The sequence below is a fragment of the Rhinopithecus bieti genome, unplaced genomic scaffold, assembly GCF_001698545.2.
Source record: "Rhinopithecus bieti isolate Rb0 unplaced genomic scaffold, ASM169854v2 scaffold_11110, whole genome shotgun sequence".
Taxonomy (NCBI): domain Eukaryota; kingdom Metazoa; phylum Chordata; class Mammalia; order Primates; family Cercopithecidae; genus Rhinopithecus; species Rhinopithecus bieti.
The window spans coordinates 1,865,250-1,886,973 of record NW_016806890.1 but is presented as its reverse complement, the minus strand read 5'-3'; the positions used below and the strand labels follow the sequence as shown (position 1 = coordinate 1,886,973).

The 21,724-nt window shown below is 37.9% G+C and overlaps 1 pseudogene; it reads left to right on the top strand.

Annotated features, from left to right (window-relative positions):
• The first annotated feature begins 466 nt into the window (after nt 1–466).
• On the top strand, nt 467–20,836 carry LOC108533680 (heterogeneous nuclear ribonucleoprotein A1-like; annotated as a pseudogene).
• Nucleotides 20,837–21,724: the final 888 nt, after the last annotated feature.

The following is a 21,724-nucleotide window of genomic DNA, read 5'->3' as shown; positions in this document are numbered from 1 at the left end:
ATCAGTCTTATATGTAATTAGGAAAGGAAGATGCTTGATAATGTTGCCTGATGCACACAAAACAAAGTCTCCAATTCTGAAACCTCTCCTTTTGAACGTGATGTAGTAAAATTTAAATGTTAGTATCCACATCTTAAGAGAGCATTATAATATACAAAATGTGTGCCATATATTATCTTATATAATCTCTTCAACCACTACTAGTTAGGCACGTCAAGTCCTTTGTACCCATGGTTCAGATGAGTGAGATAAGACTTAAAGAGGTTGTATCCAGACAGCCCCAAACCAACCTCCAGAATGGCAGCATAAAACGTTGGTCCAGTGCACACTCCTCATTCAGTCTTTGGGTCTGAACAGTTTTTCCCAGTCTGTTCCTTTCATTTGAATCCATCTTGTTTCTGACACTTCGGGTTGTCCATTGGCTCCTCATTTCTTCACTTTTATCCTCTTGAGAATCTCCAGTTTTATGCGTGGCACTACTGGATCTCCACTCAAGTTACACGAGCTCATCTACTCCTCTCATTTACTCTGGGGCCCTGAATACTCTGCATTTGGTCTCCCTGCCCTAAGTGTCCATCTTCCTCCTAAGAGGGAGCTTCCAAAGGGGTTTGCAGGCATTGAGCAAGAAGCAGGTATGTGGCACATTGAGTATCTGCCCCAACATGGTCTGTCTTTTCTGTAGCAAAATCAGAACCGGTAACTGAAACCAACATACTTTCCAGTGCTAAACAACTGAGACAAAACCAACTTTCCTGTTCCTGTGTGAAACAATTCCGAGACCAAACATAATTTCCCGTTTCCTAATTTCCTAAATAATTTCCAATTTTTAATTTTTTAAACAACAATGGGACTAGGCAAAACAACAACTCTTTGCTCCAGGAAATACTTGCTCCTGGTTGGTAAGAGTGTAAACCAATTAAACTGATTTTAACTTATGAAGCTAACAGTTGACACATAATGCTTGCTTCAAGACACCTACCCTTGCCTATGCTCATCAGTACAAAGCCATTTGTCGGAAATTCTGTGTAGTTCCACTAGTTAGTTACCAACCTTGCAAAATCCACTTAAAAGTACCCAGCCCAGGCCCCCTAAATCCCTAGAAATACCCTCCCCTGACTTGCTCCTACTGAGACATTGTAAAGTCACTATCTTAGTGTCTTCCTTTATTGCAACAAGTCTAATAAACTTACTTTTGCTTGATCAACACGTTTTCCTTGTGATCTTTTTCACAGTCAACAAACATAAAGTGACCCCAACATCAGTGTTTATCTTCTAAATTACTCTGATTCTTTGTCATAGGATTTTTTTTATATTCAAGGATCAGAGTTCTCCTTTAAAATGTGAGATTTATTTGTTGCCACTAACATTTAGTTAAAGTATATTTATGTATAGCACATACTCCACTGAATGGCACATGACACAGTTTATGTTAATAATAGCACCAACAACAATAGCAACTATCCTTATTATCTTTTATGCATCTTTCTAACTCCAGACATTTCATATACATTATTTCATTTGTTTCAACCATCTTGTCAGCAAGGCAAGTTATATACCCCATTTCACATGAAGAAACTGAGGTTCTAAGAGATTAAATAACTCTTCTAAACTCACACAACTAATAAGATTCAAATCTAGGCAACCTGCCTGCAGAAGCCAAGTTCATGAATGCATAGTACTGTTAAGAATTTTTAAATAGTTCTGATTTCAAAAAACACTTTGTTTCTACTAAGTAAAAATATCCTGAAGGAGTGAAAATGACAGAAAAGATATAGGACTTCTGGAAGGAGAACAGAGTAAAATTTGCTTTCTGGGGGTTGAGTGGTGTTCCAGTGAGGGAAGGACAAAGGCAGAATTGCATGCTGATCAGCCAAGGAGTAAATTTGGCAACAATGTAGAGAAATAAGGACTTTTATACTTTGCTGGTGGTATTGCAAATTGGTACAATCTCTATAGAGAGTTCTTTGGCAATGTCTCACAAAATCACACACGTAAACACACACATACTTGCTTGTATTCACATAAAACATGTCTACAAAGATACACAAGAAACTGACCAGATGAGTTATCTCTGTGAAGGGCACTTGGAGCCTGAGGAAAAGGGTTATGAAAGAAACCTTTTCGCTGTGTAACTTTCATATGACTTGAATATTAAACCATGTAAATGTTTTCCTTATTGAAGATATAAATGTAATTTTAAAGTAATAAACAGAATAGATGTTTTTTAAAAAGATCTCTAATCTTGCTAGTTTAGAATCAAAAGCAGCTGGTGGTATTATACCCACACTCCCCAATTGCTTAGCCCTATTCCCAAACATCTGCTGGCACATATTTTATAGATAAATTTCTGGTAAATATAAAATACTATAATTTCATTAATCTGATAATGTTAGTAAATCTCATTAGAACTCTGATAAATACATATGTTATACCTAATAGTCTATTCAATGTTTATTTTTATTTCAGTATTTTAAAGAAATATTTTTATACCCTGCCTTCCCTGATGCCTTCAAGATTTACAAAGAGCATGAACTAGGGAAGGAATATGTCTTCTTCTGCCAGCAGTAGAGCTTTGTTTTACTTAAACGGTGAGCCTGTTTTACTTCAGACAGGAATTTTTATTTCATCTGGGATTCAAATTGCTTTCGAAGTGAAGGGAAGTAATGTGCAAAGCCTGCAGAGCCTCTAAATTTTCATTAATACATGTAAGAGGATGACTCAACTTCAGAGAAAGGTGGAGCAGAATTGTCTCCTTCAGCTCTGAGCTCCCTGTGTGGGAGGCAGCCACTGGGAGGGAATGTACACATGACTACTTAACTTCTTCCTTAATCTGGGAGAGGCCAGAGGCCATGGAGAAACTGGGTGAGTGAGAAGAGACGTCTACACTTGCTCTTGGATGTGGGCACATGCCCTGTAACCACTGAATCAGTGCTTTGGAGTAGGAGGAGGCACAAGAGTGCTACTGAGCAACTCCTGAATGCCCCACCCCAGTGCTGCCATTCAGGGGCCATGGACACACCAAAAGAGAAAGCACAGGGTGAGACCCCAATGCTGAGGGACCTCCGACACATAGGACCTGAGATTCTTTGTGGGGAGAGCACATTTCCCTAACTCAAAGCCACAGTCCTAGAAAAACAGACCATCATGGGAAGCCTTACATTACCCACTTTACAGTATTATTGCCATCTACATTGTCATTACTCCCTATTATTGTGTGTCTCTATGTGCCAACCACAACAGTGGGCATTTTGTGTATATTTTCTGTAATCATCACAGTGACCCTAGAGCATAAGCATAATCTCTAATTTTCAAAATGAAGAAACTGAGGTGCAGAAAACATAGGTGACCTACCAAGATCACGTGTTAGAAGTGGATGAGAACTCAGGGCATTCTGACTTGTTATACAACAGGACTTCTTTACAAATACTTAGGTTGGGTCAGGCGCAGTGGTTCATGCCTGTAATCCCAGCATTTTGGGAGGCCGAGGCAGGCAGATCACCCGAGGTTGGGAGTTCGAGACCAGCCTGACCAACATGGAGAAACCCCGTCTCTACTAAAAATACAAAATTAGCCAGGCATGGTGGTGCATTCCTATAATCCCAGCTACTCGGGAGGCTGAGGCAGGAGACTCGCTTGAACCCGAGAGACAGAGGTTGCAGTGAGCTGAGATCATGCCCTTGCACTCCAGCCTGAGCAAGAGTGAAGCTCCGTCTCAAGAAAACAAATAAATACCCAGGTTGAAATAATTTCCAAAATGATTGACAAAGATTGACAAACCAAAGTAGCATCAAATGTATTTGAAGTCTATAAATGGTACTGGTGGGTAACACAATCTCTCAGCTTCCTGCACTGAACATCTTTGCAGCTCACTCACAGTCACTTGGCAAAGAGCGAGTCATTTTTCTGCATCTCATCCATCACCCCTTTTGCGTCTTGAAATATTCACCACTCTCACTGTCAGAATGAAGAGCTATCTTCTAGGCAGCACCCTTTCTATGTCATCCACACCCCCTCAGCTTTTCTGAAGCCCAACTTCCTTTGAACCAGGTATGTGTCTGAAGCATGAAATCTTCTTTGAAAAATCACTATTTTAGGAAAGCAGGAAGTAAAAAAGAGTCTACTGCCCAAAGCATTCACTTTTCTCCAGGTGTGTCTCTTTTCTTAGTGACGAGTCCATCTCAAAGAAAAGTCCTCTGCACAGCATTTCCACTCTGCACATCTCAGGTATCTGCCTTCCTTTCTTTTCACAACACATCTTCTGAACTTCAGGTTTTCTCCAGGAAAGATGTTACATTTTCTACATTTCTCTCACTACACATTAAGAATCTCCCTTTAGTCACCACTATGGGTTATAATGGTTTAGAAAGAACTGCTGTAACATGTATGTGTCAACAAAGGACCTGGCCTCTTCCCTCTTATTCATGCCAGAATTGTGCCATAAAGGAGTTCAGCTTTCTCAAAATCCAGAAAGACACATTGGCTGATGGTCCCTTATGCCTTACGCACGTGTGCGCACACACACGTCAAATCTCATGCATTTTCTAGGCTTTCGGAGTCAAATTGCATCCTCCTTTTTTGGAGAATGTTTCCCTGACTTACCCATCCCTTAGTGGGCTTTCCATCCTCTGATCAAATTACAGCATTTATTATTTATGTTCTTTGGCACTTAACATACACAATAATATTTTCAAGCAAACAATTATTAACTCTTTACATTATAAATACCTTGGGAATAGGAACTGGACATCGTCTGTTGGCACTCAAGATACTGCCTTGCCCAGAATAGACACTGGGGAAGAATAAGTTTAAACATGAAACAGTTTTTATTTTTTTAATTTTTTTTTAGACTGAGTCTAGCTCTGTCACCCATGCTGGAGTGCAGTGGTGTGATCTCAGCTCACTACAACCTCTGCTTCCTGGGTTCAAGTGATTCTCCTGCCTCAGCCTCCTGAGTAGCTGGGATTACAGGTGCCCACCACCACACTTGGCTAATTTTTTGTATTTTTAGTAGAGATGGGGTTTCACCATGTTGGCCAGGCTGGTCTGGAACTCCTGACCTCAGGTGATGCACCTGCCTCAGCCTCCCAAAGTGCTGGAATTGCAGGCAAAACAATTGTTTTTTTAAACTAAAATTTAAAATGCAAATATTCTTATAAATATCGTGTCCCTTGGAACTAGTAAACGAACATCATGCTACACTTATTCAAAGATACTTCTAGTACTCAATGCATGCCTACTAATCCTCCTGTTTTATTATCTTTACAATATTTTTAATTTGCTGAAAAGTAATTGTCAAAAACTATCACGAACCAGGAATTTTGATAGAGACTGAAGATTCAAAGCACCAAAATATCAAGAAACCTATAAACCATATGAAGAATAAAGACACATGAAAATGGAGTAGAAGAGATACGTGCTATCACTGAGGTGTTAAGCAATTGTTACAGCAGCACAGAACACAACCAGTTCTCACCAGGAGGTTCTAGAGGTCAAAGGACAAGTGAGAGCTTTACAGAGAGAGAGAATGGGAAGGGCATTTCAGAACATGAAGTACACATGGCAAACTTGAGGACAGGCAAGAATGCTGGGGCTAATTTTCATCCTTTGAGAACAGATCTGATTTTTGTGGGGGCAGGGACTTGTCAAAGATATTTGAAAGCCAAGTCTGATAAAGTAGTAGATAACATGTTGGCAAAAACCATTTGAGCCCAAGCAGGCATCATAAACTGGCTCTCAGGGAGTGTCTAAGATAGAATTTATAGATGTGAATTACAGCAATATAAATAATTACTTAGAGTATAAAGCCCCCTTGTATGTATACAGTTTGATAAGTGTGTTTAAAAATTAGTCTTAACTTCTTTCAATGCAAACTTTGTATTTACTGTTCAACTAAAGAATGTGTGAAGAGTAGAAATTAATAAAATCCTGATTTCAAGTTATGTTTGAGATTATTTGCCCAATTATTGTGAGGAGTTCATGGACATTTGGAAATGCTTACACATATTGAAATAACAGTGAACCTCTCTCTTAATTTCAAACTAAATACTGCTTGCAACTCAAAGGCAAGGAAATAAAATCTTTTGAGCTTTTCAAAGATATTTGTAAGGTATTATTTCATACTATAGTTGTGGTGATTTTTATTATATATTGTCAAAAGAATAAGCAAATTATTGTTCAAAACTTGTCAGAAGCTGAATTTATTTTAGTCTTTTGATAATTGCTTCTGATTATTAAATAACTAAATGTTTATGGTAGAAGGTGTGGAAAATACTGGATAGATCAAAGAAAAAGAATAAAAGTCACCATGAGTCTACTGCAGTCATTATTTTGGTAAATGTCCCTCCCGGTTATTTTCTTTTCATTTGCACTTGTTTTCAAAATTGCCACAGTTAGTATACATGTTTTAGGTCATAATTACTTTATGTAATAATTGATTATGAATGTTGACTATGAGAAATTCAAATTCAGCTTCTCCAAATCAGAAAGAAAAAGAGAAAAAAATGTTTAAGCTGGCAATGGAGTATCAATTTTTTCAATATTAAGGAACAACCAAAATGCTTCATTAACTATGATGTCCTACTCAGCAAGTACTCTGTGGGGGCAGCTTATTTGGCAAAGCCACTGTAGATTTAAAATAACTAGCTCCAACTGGATCATTTGTTTTACTTCCTGAAGACAAAATATTTCTACTTTTAATGGCACACAGATTTAATTTCTTCCACACTGCCTTGCACTGGAATGCCATCCAGTAGAATGACCAGAACAACCATCAGCTCACATTTGGGCTTTGTTCAGATAAGTCCTGCTTTGTCGCTGAAAGGTAGTTTTCCATGTAAATTCAATTTTATATCATTGGAATAAAAACAAGTGAATAAATATTAAAGTGTTTAATGGAAAAAAATAATTTTCATGGGATTAACTAACACGTGAAGAATTTTCAAGAGAGAAAAAAATCAGAAATAAAGCTTAAACTCACTGAACAAAGCCAAGAAAATTAATTGACACACTGTGTAAAGTGCACTGATTGTTAAATAACTGAATGTTTATATTAGAAGGTGTGGAAAAATACTGAAAATCCCAAAGAAAAGCAATAAAAATCAGCCATGACTCTATTATAGCCACCATTTTGGAAAATATCCCTCCTACTCTGAGATATCTGAGATCCACCCAAGTTATTACATGAGATAAAATCCACATTTCATTATTTGCTTAGTGTGTATTTTTCAAATTCCAGATTATGACCCTTTAAATTTCAGATTGTAAAACTGATTTAGTGTATCACAATTAGCATTTTACAATTTGAAATAGAATAGAATTGAAAATATGAGTAAGCATAGGGTCTAAAACTTTTATTTCAGATGTATACATCAGTGGAAAGGTAGGTCCTCAGGAGGTCTGTAGGTCACGATTTTAAACACTTGAAAGTCCCTGCTCAGAGCAGAGTATTTCAAGTGCCATCCTAATTGTGACCTTGGAAGGATTAGAGTTAAATGGGGGCTGATTCCATCAGCCTTCAAGGTGAACAACCAGGGCATGGGTTGTGGGAGCCCCTGGACCAAATTTCTGCAGCAGTGGGAGGTCTTGCCTGGGGCTGCTCAGAAGACATCCTGAGGACAGGGGCATCTGATGGTGCTAAGCTGATGCCCATAGCCAGCACTCATAATGAGGACATCTAACGCGTGCTGCCTGCTCCACAATGTTCTGATTCTGACTCACTTAGTCTATTTCTACTACTGTAACAAAAATATATGAAACTGGGACATTTATAAAGAATAAAAATTTATCTCTCATGATTCTGGAGGCTGGGAAGCCCAAGATCAAGGCTCTGGCAAGATGATATTAGCTGAGGGCTGCACTCTGCTTTGAAGATGGGGCCTATTGCTACATCTTCCAGAGAGAAGGGATGCTGTGTCCTCACATGGCTTAAGGGACAGAGAGGGTGCTCCCTTCAACCTCAGAGTTTTTGAAGGGTGCTAATTCCATTAACGAGGGCAGAGCCCTAATGATTTAATCACCACCTAAAGGCCACATCTCCTAATACTGTTGCATCAGGGGTTAAGCTTTAACATAATTTTTGGAAGGGACTCCATCATTTAAATGATAGCACTGGCCAAGATGACCATGTGAACATGCAGTTCAGCAGCCAGCTGAGATCACACTGCTGCCACTGTGGACAGGGAGCCATGAAGGAGTTAATTTTCTAGGTTCTTGAGGATCAGAAAATGTGGCTTAGGTAAGTGGGAAATAAAGACAGGCTATCCTGCAGGTCCAGGAAGGAGCCTCAAATCTCTGTGTTCACATCTGCTAATCATATCTATCCTTTTGTGACGGATATGACCTTTAAGTGACATCCAAGCCAGCTCTAAAGTGACTGCTTTAACAATCACATGGGCCTTCAGCAAATTAAGTTGATCTTTATTTTGAAAAACTTGATATAAAAATACTATAAAATTCACAATCCATTCACTTTATCACAAGAAATTTCATCATTATATTTATTAATGAAATAGGATGAATTTTGGACTCAACATATATGTTGAATGTTATACATTTTGAATGACTCTAAGAGAGGCTTTAAATTTTATATCACCTACTTGTCCAAAAAAATTCTTTTACATGATAACTCTTAAGAATTGAAAAAGATTATTATGAAAGAGTCTCAGTCAGTAGTTTCATTAGCCATTTCAAATATAGAACCTGATATGAAATGATAATGTTCACATAAGCAAGCTCAAATGTATCATTAAAAATTCTGAGTGGAAATTACATGCAAATTCAATTTGGGAAATTTTAACCAAATTCAATAACTGTGATTTTGCTTCTATTCCATAATAAAATATGACATAAAGGAAGTCTAACGACATTTCTTAAACCCCCATAAAACATCACATCCCTTCCAGTTTACCGTGGTATGCAGTACTATATATGCCACTATAAAAATAATTTATAGAAATTGGCATCCGTTAAAAAAACAAGAATTGGAATAAGTCATTTTTGTCCAGCCTCTGCTACTCTTTCTATCATGTTGAAGACCAGTGCTGGTTGATTTGAACAAGGCTCAGAATTTATCACTGATACATGTGTAGATACTGTTTGGGGAAGAATATAAAACTAAAAGGAGCAAGGCTTTCATAAAGAACTGCAAATGATTGTTGTCACCACCCTTTCAACAGTGGTAATAACGATTTCTGCAGCTTACTCAGGATATCTTTTTATGGCAGGGTTCTGTAACTGATGTGGCTCAGCTGGTGGATCCATTAGAGACACTAGACAAGGTACAGTTGTCTCTAATCAGAGTAGCTACAATACCTGAAAAGATCCTTTACTGGAGATTTTCTGAATAAAATAAAAGTGTCCATTGAGAAAGACAGATCTTTTATATTCATTTTACTTTAGAAATACCTCAAGCAGTGTTGTACAGCACAGTCTGAATATGCTTTACAGCTGGATTTGGTAGATATTCACAGCCCATTTACTTAAAGGAATGGCCTCTGACGCAATCCATTTTGCATTCTCTTCCTGCAGGACCTTCTCATCTTCTTCTTTGCTATGTCAGTCTTACATTGTGTTTTCATCACTTGATTTGGGCACTTTTTATTTCACAGTCTGTCTTAGTTGCTAGTGTAATAGTTTAGAGCTCACTTTGTGGAAACAGAGACTGACCACAGACACTAGATTTTAAAATAAGGCTTTTTATGTATAAGAACCACATTGCAGCCGGGAGCGGTGGCTCACACCTGTAATCTCAGCACTTTGAGAGGCCAAGGCGGGCAGATTACTTGAGGTCAGGAGTTCAAGACCAGCCTGGCCAAAATGGTGAAACTCCATCTCTACTAAAAATACAAAAATTAACTGGGCATGGTGGCGCATGCCTATAATCCTACTCAGGAAGCTGAGGCAGGAGAATCACTTGAACCTGGGAGGCAGAGGTTGCGGTGAGCTGAGATGGTGCCACTGCACTCCAGCCTAGGCAACAGAGCGAGACTCAATCTCAAAAAAAGAGAAAAAACAAAACAAACAAACAAACAAAAAACACATTGCAGGTGAGAAGGAGCAGATGGCTATGAGCCAAAGGCTGGGGCCCACTCCCTTGCTGTATCAAAATTACAAGATTTATTTGATACATAAGTATAACTCAAGCCCGCCCCACTAAAAATTACTTTGTGGTCAATCTGAGAAATGAGATCGTAGTAGTCACAGTGATCAAGCTCTATAAAAGCTATTTGAAAAGGCTACTGATAACGTATATTTGAATGAGGTTACAGTCTGTATCCAATAAATGGTATGCATCTCTAAAGCTGCCACAGTGTTATCCTGAAGAGTGAAAACATTGCAGATACATAAAGAACCCACAATGTTTGTTCACAGGAGTAAAACACTGAGGTTCTCTTTGTTGGTAGAGGTTTTAATTTTTTTATAATATGTGACTGGAATTTTTGCCGAGACTACTTTTCTCTTCCATACCAAGACAATATTGATTGATGTGTATAGAGATTTATTCTTTCCCACATGCTATGCAAAGTAGGCTACCTGCTGTTCAACTGAAAGTGGTTTCTCTCTCATTTTATATCTACGTTCTTTTTTACCAGTCATGTTGTGCATATTCAGAACATAAGCTCCACGAAAAGGAACTGTCTCATCTAGTTCATCAGGTAATATTAGGTGCACAATAAACATTTATGAATACACAAATTAAAGGAAAAGCATATATCATCCAAAAAAAGAATATCCCTCTTTACTGGCATCCAACATGAAAATTAATTCTCCCATCACCACCACCATAATTTGGCAGAACGCAAAAACTATAACATTTCCTCTGTAACTCCAAGAAACATCGATCTGCCACAGCTTTACAGGTGTTTCTGATTAATCTGTTCACACCTATTACAGTGTAAGCATTATGACGAAAAGTATTATTGTCATAGAATCAACCAAAACTTATGGTAGCAGATGACAGAAAGGGAGGAAATAGGTTCTGTCTTTTATTTCACCTTGATTGAAGACTCTGGATTCCCAATCTGTCCTCTGCACTGACTAGAGTTCTGGGTAAACAACCACATGCTAGGTTCCAAAAAAAATCAGTATCATTTGAAAACATTTGATCTCAGTGTTTCTTGACTAAGAGAACCACATTATAAGCGTCCTGAGGTCAATGACCATGACTTCTTTTTTTTCAGTTTTCCCCAACTCCGTTAATACCTAATACAATATAGATAAAGAAAAGACACTCAAAAATAGATGACAGACTCGGACTATCAGTTAAAAAAAAAAAAAAGAAGTACAGGAAACAAATAACACTTCAATCCCTAGTGAATTCCAGAAGGCCGTCCTTGCAGTTATGAAGAGAAGAGAAAGGCAGCCCCTGTCCTCTCAGGAGTCCCACAGACTAGAGATGCTTCAAAGCAAACTCTGTCTTTCATATAATACTTTTTAAAGAAGATAAAAGTAGCCCCTCGCTTCCTGCTCTTTACACCTTTTTACACTATTTTGGAAATAGCACAGGAAGTGACTCGCAGCTGAAAAGCCATTTGTAGCATCACTGAGCCACTAATGGCCACTCACTCCCAGCAGGCTTATTTGTGAAAATATGACTGCAGGTTTAACCTAGTGAGCTGCATGCTTCTAATAACATCCAACAGTCCGTAGCTGATTTTGAATATACCCTAGGTTCCGAGTGGATCATGGAACTAAATCATCTCTTATTCCAGCTTGCTCATTTTGAACCAACTCATTTTACAGTGTGGTTAGCATAGCCTTTTCAGTTAAGGATGATTGCTCAAAGCACTTAGGGCAATGTTGTCTTAGCACAGCATCTAGAGTGAGGCAGTTGACACAAATTGCATCTTATGCTTCTTGAGATTTAATGCTCTTACTGCCAGGAGAATATTTTTGCAATGGTTACTGATGTATAACAAAATAAAACATGCATCAAAATCAAACCCCCAATCAACATTCCTATCTAGTCCAAGATTCCAATTATATCACCTTTCCAGTAACCAAGAAGACAATTAAAAAACTACATTTCCTAATATCAAAAGCCTTTGGTATGATAAGAATATAGGGGAAAACATTCTTTCTATTGTAAAAGTTCTTTGGTTCCCAAATAAATAAATGGACATTTTAAAGATTTCATACCAAAAAATGCTGTTCATTCGCTTTTGCTTCTTAATCTATACTAAACCTAAATGTTTATTGTAGAGCTCAAAAAATTACAATAATGTATTTATTCTCTCTATTCTATATTGAAGGAAAAAAAGAAAACATAGGAAAGAAAGTCACTCTACATATGGAGGATACACCAGGTATCTTATAAAACAATCTTTGTGTAACAATACACACCACTCTCATTTCCTGGAAGCATATTGTGCTGGCAGTCATAAATTTTAAACTGCCCAGTTAGATTTTATACCAGGCAATACAATTTAGCCTTCTGTGGATCCATGAACTCTTTGGTTCACCATGAATTAGATGGTCCCACAAATCATCACATACAAGACAACGTGCACAGTGTGCATATTTTCCTATTAATTACTTCTCCAATACTAATAGAATTAAGTACTGGCCCTATTACGTTGGCTCCTTATTTTAATTACAGTTCTACGTCCTGTAATAATGTTAAAGAAAGTCTTTTTGAGCTCACCTGGCTTCATAATCAGAATTTTCTATTCCATGTCTATGATTTTCATTTTAGTTGGCCTGATCTTTGCAGGTCTAATATTAGACTTAGCTATAGTCAGGTATGGATCTGGTGAGAGGGTGTTTATTCTCCTCTCATCCCACTTATTCACTGTTTGTTCAAAAAGGTGCCTGGGAAGGACTCAAATAAAAGCAGATGCAAATAAGGATAAATAGACTGGATTTTTCTGCATGAAATTGCAGCTTCAGTGTGTTGGTCATTTGTTCTTTATAGTCACTTAATTGCACTGTTGACTGTAACATATAGTCTTCAAAAATTTGATAAGTGGACCAGGAAGTGAGTACCTTCAAACAGCTTTGGTCTTTCTGTGAAGTCTGAAGTCTGTGGTTACAATTATCATGGCTTTTGTATACCAATGGTCATTGTATTAACCAGAAGTGAACATCAGAGAATGCACAGAAAGAAAAATATGCCACTAGAAAAGGAAATTATTCTAATCTCCAAACTATAATTTTGGTATATCTCTTTTATTTACTTCTTATGGGAAAATAAAAAAGCCTCCACAAACTTTTAGATGAGTAGGCTATAAATTGTTCAGGGAGTCTGTTCTGCTTGGATAGTCTCTCCAAATTTGGGAAACTACTAAGTTTTACCTAAACCAGTGAAGTTTTTTAAGTAACCAAAGCATGTAAACACTCTCCTGAGAAGTTAGATGTTTCTAATTTGAACTTCAGATTTAAAAAGAATATACTAGCCAGAGTAATCAGACAAGAGAAAGAATTAAAGGGCATTCAGATTGGTAAAGAGGAAGTCAAACTGTTGCTGTTCACTAATGATATGATCATATACCTAGAAAGCTCTAAAGACTCATCCAAAAAGCTCCTAGATCTGATAAATGAATTCCATAAAGTTTCAGGATATAAAATCAATGTATGCAAATTAGTAGCACTGCTATACACCAACATTGACCAAGCTGGGAGTCAAATCAAGAATTCAATCCCTTTTACAACAACTGTTGTAATAGAGAACCCAGAAGTAAAGCCAAATACTTACAGCCAACTATCTTCGACAAAGCAAACAAAAGTATGAAGTGAGGAAAGGACACCCTATTCAACAATTAACCCTGGGATAATCAGCAAGCCACACGGAGAAGAATGAAACTGGATCCTCATCTCTCACCTTATATGAAAATCAACTCAAGATGGACCAAAGAATTAAATCTAAGACCTAAAACTATAAAAAGTCTAGAAGACAACATCAAAAAAACTCTTCTAGATGTTGGCTTAGGCAAAGAATTCATGTCCAAAACCCAAAACCAAATGCAACAAAACCAAAATAAATAGACGGGACCTAATTACTATAAAAAGTTTCTGCAGAGCAAAAGAAATAATCAGCAGAGTAAATAAGTGACCCACAGAGTGGGCAAAAAATACTCATAAACTATGCATCTGACAAAGGACTAATATCCAGAATACATAAGGAACTCAAACAGATCGGCAAGCAAAAAACAATCCCATCAAAAAGTGTGCAAATGACATGAATAGGCAATTCTTAAAAGAAGATACACAAATGGCCAAGAACCATATGAAAAAAAAAAATGCTCAACATCAGTAATTATCAGAAAAATGCAAATTAAAACCACAATGAGATATCACCTTACTCCTGCAAGAATGGCCATGATTTAAAAATGCAAAAATAATAGATGTTGGCAAAGATGTGGTGAAAAGAGAACACTATTCCACTGCTGGTGGGAATATAAACTAGTACAACCACTACAGAAAACAGTATAGATATTTCTTAAAGAACTAAAAGTATAACTACCATTTGATCCAGCAATCCCACTACTGGGTATCTACCCAGAGGAAAAGAAGTCATTATATAAAGAAGTCATTATATAAAGATGACACTGCACATGCATGTTTATAGCAGCACAATTAGCAATATATATTTTGCAAATAGATATACATTTTTGTGGATCAAAATATATATTGCAAATATATACACACACACACACACACACCATGGAAACTACTCAGCCATAAAAATGAATGAAATAATGGCATTTACAGCAACCTGGATGGAATTGGAGACCATTGTTCTAAGTGAAGTAATTCAGAAATGGAAAAACAAATATCATGTGTTCTAACTTATAAGTGGAAGTTAAGGTATGAGGATGCAAAGGCCTAAGAATGATATAATGGACTTCAGATTCATGGGAGAAAGTGTGGGAGAGGGGTGAGGAATTAAAGACTACACACTGAGTACAGTGTACACCACTTGGGTGATGGGTCCACCAAAATCTCAGAAATCACCACTAAGCAAACAAAGCAAAAAAAAAAGTATGAACTGGGGAAAGGACGCCCTATTCAACAATTGACCCATGGGATAATTGGCAAGCCACGTGGAGAAGAATGAAACTGGATCCTCATCTCTCACCTTATATAAAAATCAACTCAAGATGGATCAAAGAATTAAATCAAAGACCTAAAACTATACAAAGTCTAGAAGAAAACATCAAAAAAAACTCTTCTAGATGTTGGCTTAGGCAAAGAATTCATGTCCAAAAACCCAAAAGCAAATGCAACAAAACCAAAAATACATAGATGGGACCTAGTTAAACTAATATGGTTTAAACTATATATGGTTATCCATATAACCAAAACCACCTGTTCCCCAAAACTACTGAAACAAAACAAAAAAAAAATTTTAATTAAAATAAAATAAAAGGACTATAGGGTAATGTTTTTTAAAAAGACAATGGGTGAATAAATCTAAAAAATATTTAGAAATTACTATTTTTTGTATTAAGTAAATAAGGGTAATTCCAGTATAATTCTGATATTTTAAAATATTGTTTTAATCTCTCAAAAGAAATAATGTTTTCAAAATTAAAAAAAAAAAAACTTAGAGAAGAATAATATAGTCAGGATTATTTATGTGAGACTCTGTGTGTATTAGTCTGTGTTCATTCTGCTGATAAAGACATACCCAAGACTGGGAAGTAAAAGAGGTTTAATGGACTTACAGTTTCACATGGCTGGGGAGGCCTCACAACATGGCAGAAGGCAAGGAGGAGCAAGTCATGTCTTACATGGATGGTGGCAGGCAAAGAGAGAGAGAGCTTGGGCAGGGGAACTACCATTTTTAAAACCATCAGATCTCATGAGCCTTATTCACTATCCCTAGAACATCCCAGGAAACATCTGCCCCATGGTTCAGTTACCTCCCACTGGGTTCCTCCCATAACACATAGGAATTGTGGGAGTTACAATTCAAGATGAGATTTGGGTAGGGACACAGCCAAACCATATCAGTGTGAAACTAAAAACTTAATGTAAATAATCAAGATTATCTAGTGATGGCTAAATAAAGGGTATATATACATGCTAAACATAGGTGAACCTTGAAAACATTATGCTTTGTGAAAGAAATCAATAACAAAAGAGCACATACTATATGATTCCGTTTACAGCTGACCCTTGAACAACACAGGTTTGAACTCATAGACAGGTTATTTTCAATAAAAGTTACACCAAGTGTACCTATCCCTCCTGCTTCCCCTTCCCCCGCCTCCACCTCTGCCACTGCCACCCTTGAGACAGCAAGACCAACCCCTTGTCTTCTCCTCCTCCTCAGCCTACTCAAGGTAAAGACAATGTGGATGAAGACCTTTATGATGATTCACTTCCACCTAATGAACAGTAATGATATTTTCTCTTCTTTATCTTAACAATATTTTCTTTTTTCTAGCTTGCTTTATTGTAAGAATATATCATATAATAATATAACATACAACTATGTTTATGTTATCAGTAGAGTTTCTGGTCAACAGTAGGCTATTAGTACTTAAGTTTTTGGTGAGTCAAAAGTTATATACAGATTTTCAACTGCATAGGAGATTGACACCCATAACCTCCACATTGCTCAAGAATCGACCACATATGAAATGTTCAGATTAGGCAAATCCACAGAGACAGAAAGTAAATTAGTGTTGCCAGGGGCTCAGAGCCAGGAGCAGGGGCTTCAGGGGTAGAAGCAATGTGGGGAGAACAGGGAATAACTTGGGTAGGGGGTTTCTTTTTAGGATGTTGAAAATGCTCTACAATTGATTGTGATAATGATTGCCTAATTCAGCAAATTTACTAAAAGTCGTTGAATTGTACATTTTAAATGTTGAATTGCAGAGTATGTGAATTACATAACAATAAAGCTATCATATTAAGAAAAACATGAGCTTTGGAATGCTAATTTCTGCTATAAATAAGGATAAAAAATGCCTTGTATCAGGACCCTTAATAGTAATGGTCAATGGATTTTCTTTTGAAATATTCCTAGACTAGTCACATAGATGAGAATTTCTAATACTTAGAATTTATGTTTTACAAAGGAGGTGAATATCTTATGTACTGTCCCAGGGAGGGTGGAACTGAACAGTAGATGCAATTATCTAAATCACCAGGGCAAATATCTCCCTATTCCATTGAGAAGGGCTATGGATCTGCTGTCACCAAGGGAAAAAACAATTCAGCATCTGCATTAAGCAGATTATCCATTTGATCAGATTGTCCATTTCAGATTGATCAGAACCGCCAAGCTACTGCTCACTTTTCTGGCAAGTTCTATTTGCTCCTAATTATCACTTTGTTTCTAGGCCCTCAGACACTTGTCAATATGCTAACAACACATCGAGGCATGTGTTGGACCCTCTACCTGCCCCCCTGGTTGTCTTTATGAAAAGAGAGATTTACAATTTAATACACAACTGAAATACACCTGAAGAAATTAACATGGCTGATATTTTATTTATGGTGAAGAAGTATGTCTCGAAAATACAAAATAAAATTATATTAAGTACTCATGAGCAAAGCCAGAAGCTGGTTTTACTCACCCAGGGACCCTGTCTCCAATCCAACCTAGGCCACAGGTGACAGGGAGCAGCTCACCGAAGTCAGTTTCATTCCTCTTGACAAATTGTACAGGCATCATCTGTTTTGTTAAAGAGTTAGGGAAGCCAGGCCACAGAGGGCATGAGCAATGAATTTACAGTTCTATGAAACAAGAAATGAAGGCTCCTGCCTGACTTCTTTTAACAAGAAGGCAATTTTACAAAACACTCAGATCATGCCTACATTTTTGCCATACTTTAATTCTTTGGGTGAATTTATATAAATCCAATGGTAGATGTTAAAATGGATGGAGAGACAGACAACAGACATCAATAAATTAGTTTGTAGAAAGCATAGTGAGAGTGAAATGCAAGATGCGTTGAGAACCGACCATCCAAAACTAGGGCTGCTCATGTCACTGGCTCTTGGGGAGAAGAGACATGTGTCAAAGCCCATACATGTCAAATGTACTGGACCCATCATTCCTTTCTTAGCAAGAAGAGACTATTCAGCGTTGGCCTAGACTAAGTCACTTGTCTGGTGATCCCAGCAGCAAATGTCAGAAATTGTTGTCCTTCACTTTATCTGTCACTGACACTTCACCATAGTGTTTTTTCATTCTTCACCAGAGAAGAGAAAGTCAACTTAGTGGAGGAGGTGGGGCTGTCAGGGGAATGTTCGGAAATGATACACTTTTTGAAAATGACAGATTGTCCCAACTGAGTCCAAGTACGCCCTGTTAGGGACACTTGGGACAGGTTATTATTATCCCAGCATGATTCAGAGAGGGCTCACTCCTGCCACTAACATGGAAACAAGGTGAAAGCCTATGACATTCCATCCAAGGGAGACACATCTGGCTGTGGCCACCAGGAGTCTGCTGATGTCTGAATGAGCATCCATTCATTTCTGTGGCCTGAAAGCTGATGCCAGCAAGCTATCTGCAGAAGGTGAATGGGAGTTTTGATTGTCACTGAGTTGGGTAAAATTTTGCAAACTTCCCTATGGTATTGAGTGGAGAGAAAATAGAGATTCCTCTCCATTGCAATGTGCTCTTTGGAAATTTAAGAAAGTAGGGGAAATACATGGAGGATACATGATTTTCCATGGAGAACGGGCAAGTGTAGGGACAATGCCCACATGTCTTAAGCTTTATTTTTCCCCTCAGTAAAAGTCAGTGCCAAAGAGTAGAGAAAGCAATTGCCCCTGAGCTCTGAGAGAGCACCCCCTGTCATGAGCAGGAAATGAAGATTGCAAATGATTCCATTAGGTAAACAAGAGTACCCCAGTTTGAGAGAATAAATTGTGCAGAAGGTACATTTCCAAAAGAGTGATCAGGCTGCCCCATTAGGGATGCTGTGTTCTCAGACTACACTTTGGCCCCTAGTTAGAAGGAAGAGATACAGTTAAAAAAAGAGAGAGCACTTAAGCCATTGGTGTTCCGGGATTAACAATAGAATGTGCTCAGAAATGGTGAGCGGTAATTGGCCTGGGTCCTTGGAGTGCACTCAAGCCATGAGCATCATTTCTATAAGAGAGCCCTCAGGTTATAAGTCACCGAGTGTCCTACCTATGACCACAGACTCTGCTTGCCACATCTCTAGGCATTTTGAAAAGGACAAAAAGAGATCCAGCTGAAAGAAGCTACAATTATTCCTGACATTTTAGAATGCACCTTTGCCATGTTCAGAATATTCTGTCATGGGCTTTAAAATGAGAACTATTACAGGAGAAAGTCTGGGCAGAAGTCTCCTTTTGAAAGAGAGCTCACCTGTACCCAGCCTTGCCTCAAATTGAAACCGATTTTAACAACTGATTGAAAGGTCTTCATTTCACCTGAGTGAAAGACATTAGTAACTCCTTCTAGCTTTATGCTGGTTAACTTTTGATGAAGCAGTGAAATGGGGGAAATACAAATTTTTTGTTAAGAGACTAGAAGGAAACAGGTCACTCAGGCTAGTGCTAGGTGCGAGCTTATTAATGATATACTTTCTTCTTTATACGTCTCTGCCTTCTTCAATTTTTCTTCAATGGGCATATGTTACTTTTATATTCAAAAAAGTTGTCAACAAAAGAAAAGAAAGAAAATATTACTATTAGTGCTTTAACTTGGCAAAAGGAATTTTAAAAAGGCAAAATACAGTTAATGGTGATGTTGCTTTTTTTTTGGCTATGACTGTTCAATGCTCCAGCACCACCTGTTTATCTATTTTTTTATTTATTTATTTATTTTATTTTATTTATTTTATTTATTTTATTTTATTTTTTATTTTAAACAGGGCCTCATTCTATCACCCAGGCAGGAGTGCAGTGGCACAATCATACCTCATGGTGGCCTCAAATTCCTGGGCTCAGCCTCCTGACTCAGCCCCCCAAGTAGCTGAGACTATAGGCATATGCTTCCACGCCTGACTAATTTTTAAATTTTTTGTAGAGATGGAGTCTCATTATGTTGCCCAGGCTGGTCTTGAACTCCTGGCCTCAAGCAATCCTTCTGCCTCTGCTTCTCAAAATGTTGGGATTACAGGCACAAGCCACCATGCCTAGCCTTGAGAAGGGGATTAACAGCCACTGGCAATTCAGAAAGATCAAAGGTGTTGTGAGAACATAGGCTAGACCCAGGTTCCAGCTCCAAGGCTTTTCTACATAGTAGTGAAGTCTTGCACACCTTAACTTCTATTGAAATCAATTTCTCTTCTATAAAATGATTACCTAAGAGATTATTTTGAACAATATGGAAAAATTGAAGTGATTGAAATCATGACTGGCCGAAGCAGTGGCAAGAAAAGGGGCTTTGCCTTTGTAACCTTTGGGGACCATGACTCCATGGATAGGACTGTCATTCAGAAATACCATACTGTGAATGGCCACAGCTGTGAAGTTAGGAAAGCCGTGTCAAAGCAAGAGATGGCTAGTGCTTCATCCAGCCAAAGAGGTCGAAGTGGTTCTGGAAACTTTGGTGGTGGTCTTAGAAGTAGTTTCAGTGGGAATGACAACTTTGGTCATGGAGGAACCGTCTGTGGTCGTGAGGCCTTTAGTGGCAGCCGTGGTGGTGGTGGATATTATGGCAATGGGGATGGCTATAACAGATACAGTAATGATTGAAGCAGTTTTGGAGGTGGTGGAAGCTACAATGATTTTGGCAATTACAACAATCAGTCTTTAAATTTTGGACCCATGAAGGGAGGAAACTTTGGAGGCAGAAGCTCTGGTGCCTATGGTGGTGGAGGCCAATACTTTGTGAAACCATGAAACCAAGGCGTATGGCAGTTCCAGTAGCAGCAGTAGCTATGGCAGTGGCTAAAGATTTTAATTAGGAAACAAAGGTTAGCAGCAGAGGAGAGCCAGAGAAGTGACAGGGAAGCTACAGGTAACAACAGATTTGTGAACTCAGCCAAGCACAGTGGTGGCAGGGCCTAGCTGGTACAAAGAAGACATGTTTTAGACAAATACTTATGTATATGGGTAAAAAACTTGAGGACTGTATTTGTGACTAATTGTATAACAGGTTATTTTAGTTTCTGTTCTATGAAAAGTGCAAAGCATTCCAACAAAGGGTTTTAATGCAGTTTTTTTTTTTTGCACCCATGCTACTGCTTGCTAAATGTAATAGTCTGATTGTGACGCTGAATAAATGTTTTTTTTTTTAATGTGCTGTGTAAAGTTAGTCTACTCTGAAGCCATGTTGGTAAATTTCCCCCAACAGTGTGAAATTAGAATTCCTGTAGGGTGATGCCAGGATCTATCTGCAATTTATATACAAGCTGCTTGGGTGGAGAAGCCATTGTCTTCAGAAACCTTGCTATAGTTGAACTGATAGTTACTGTTGTGACCTGAAGTTCACTATTACTTCAGTGAACTTCAGGGATTACCCAAGCAAAATCACGGAATTAGTGGTTATAAAAATGATTGTTGGCACATCCTATGCAGTATATCTAAATTGAATAAGGGTACCAGCTAAAATTATAGATGGGAATGAAGCTTGTGTATCATCCATTATCATGTGTAATAAATAAATGATTTAATTCTCTTGAAAATAAATAAAAATAAATAAATAAATAAAATGAAGGAGTGGCTCCTTATGAGCCTCATTGCATCTCAATTCCATCAGCGTAAGTCCTCAGTTTAGACGGTTGCCTCCTTGAAACAGTGCCGAGGGAACGGATACCAAGATGGACAAGTATTCATGGGGGCAACAGGG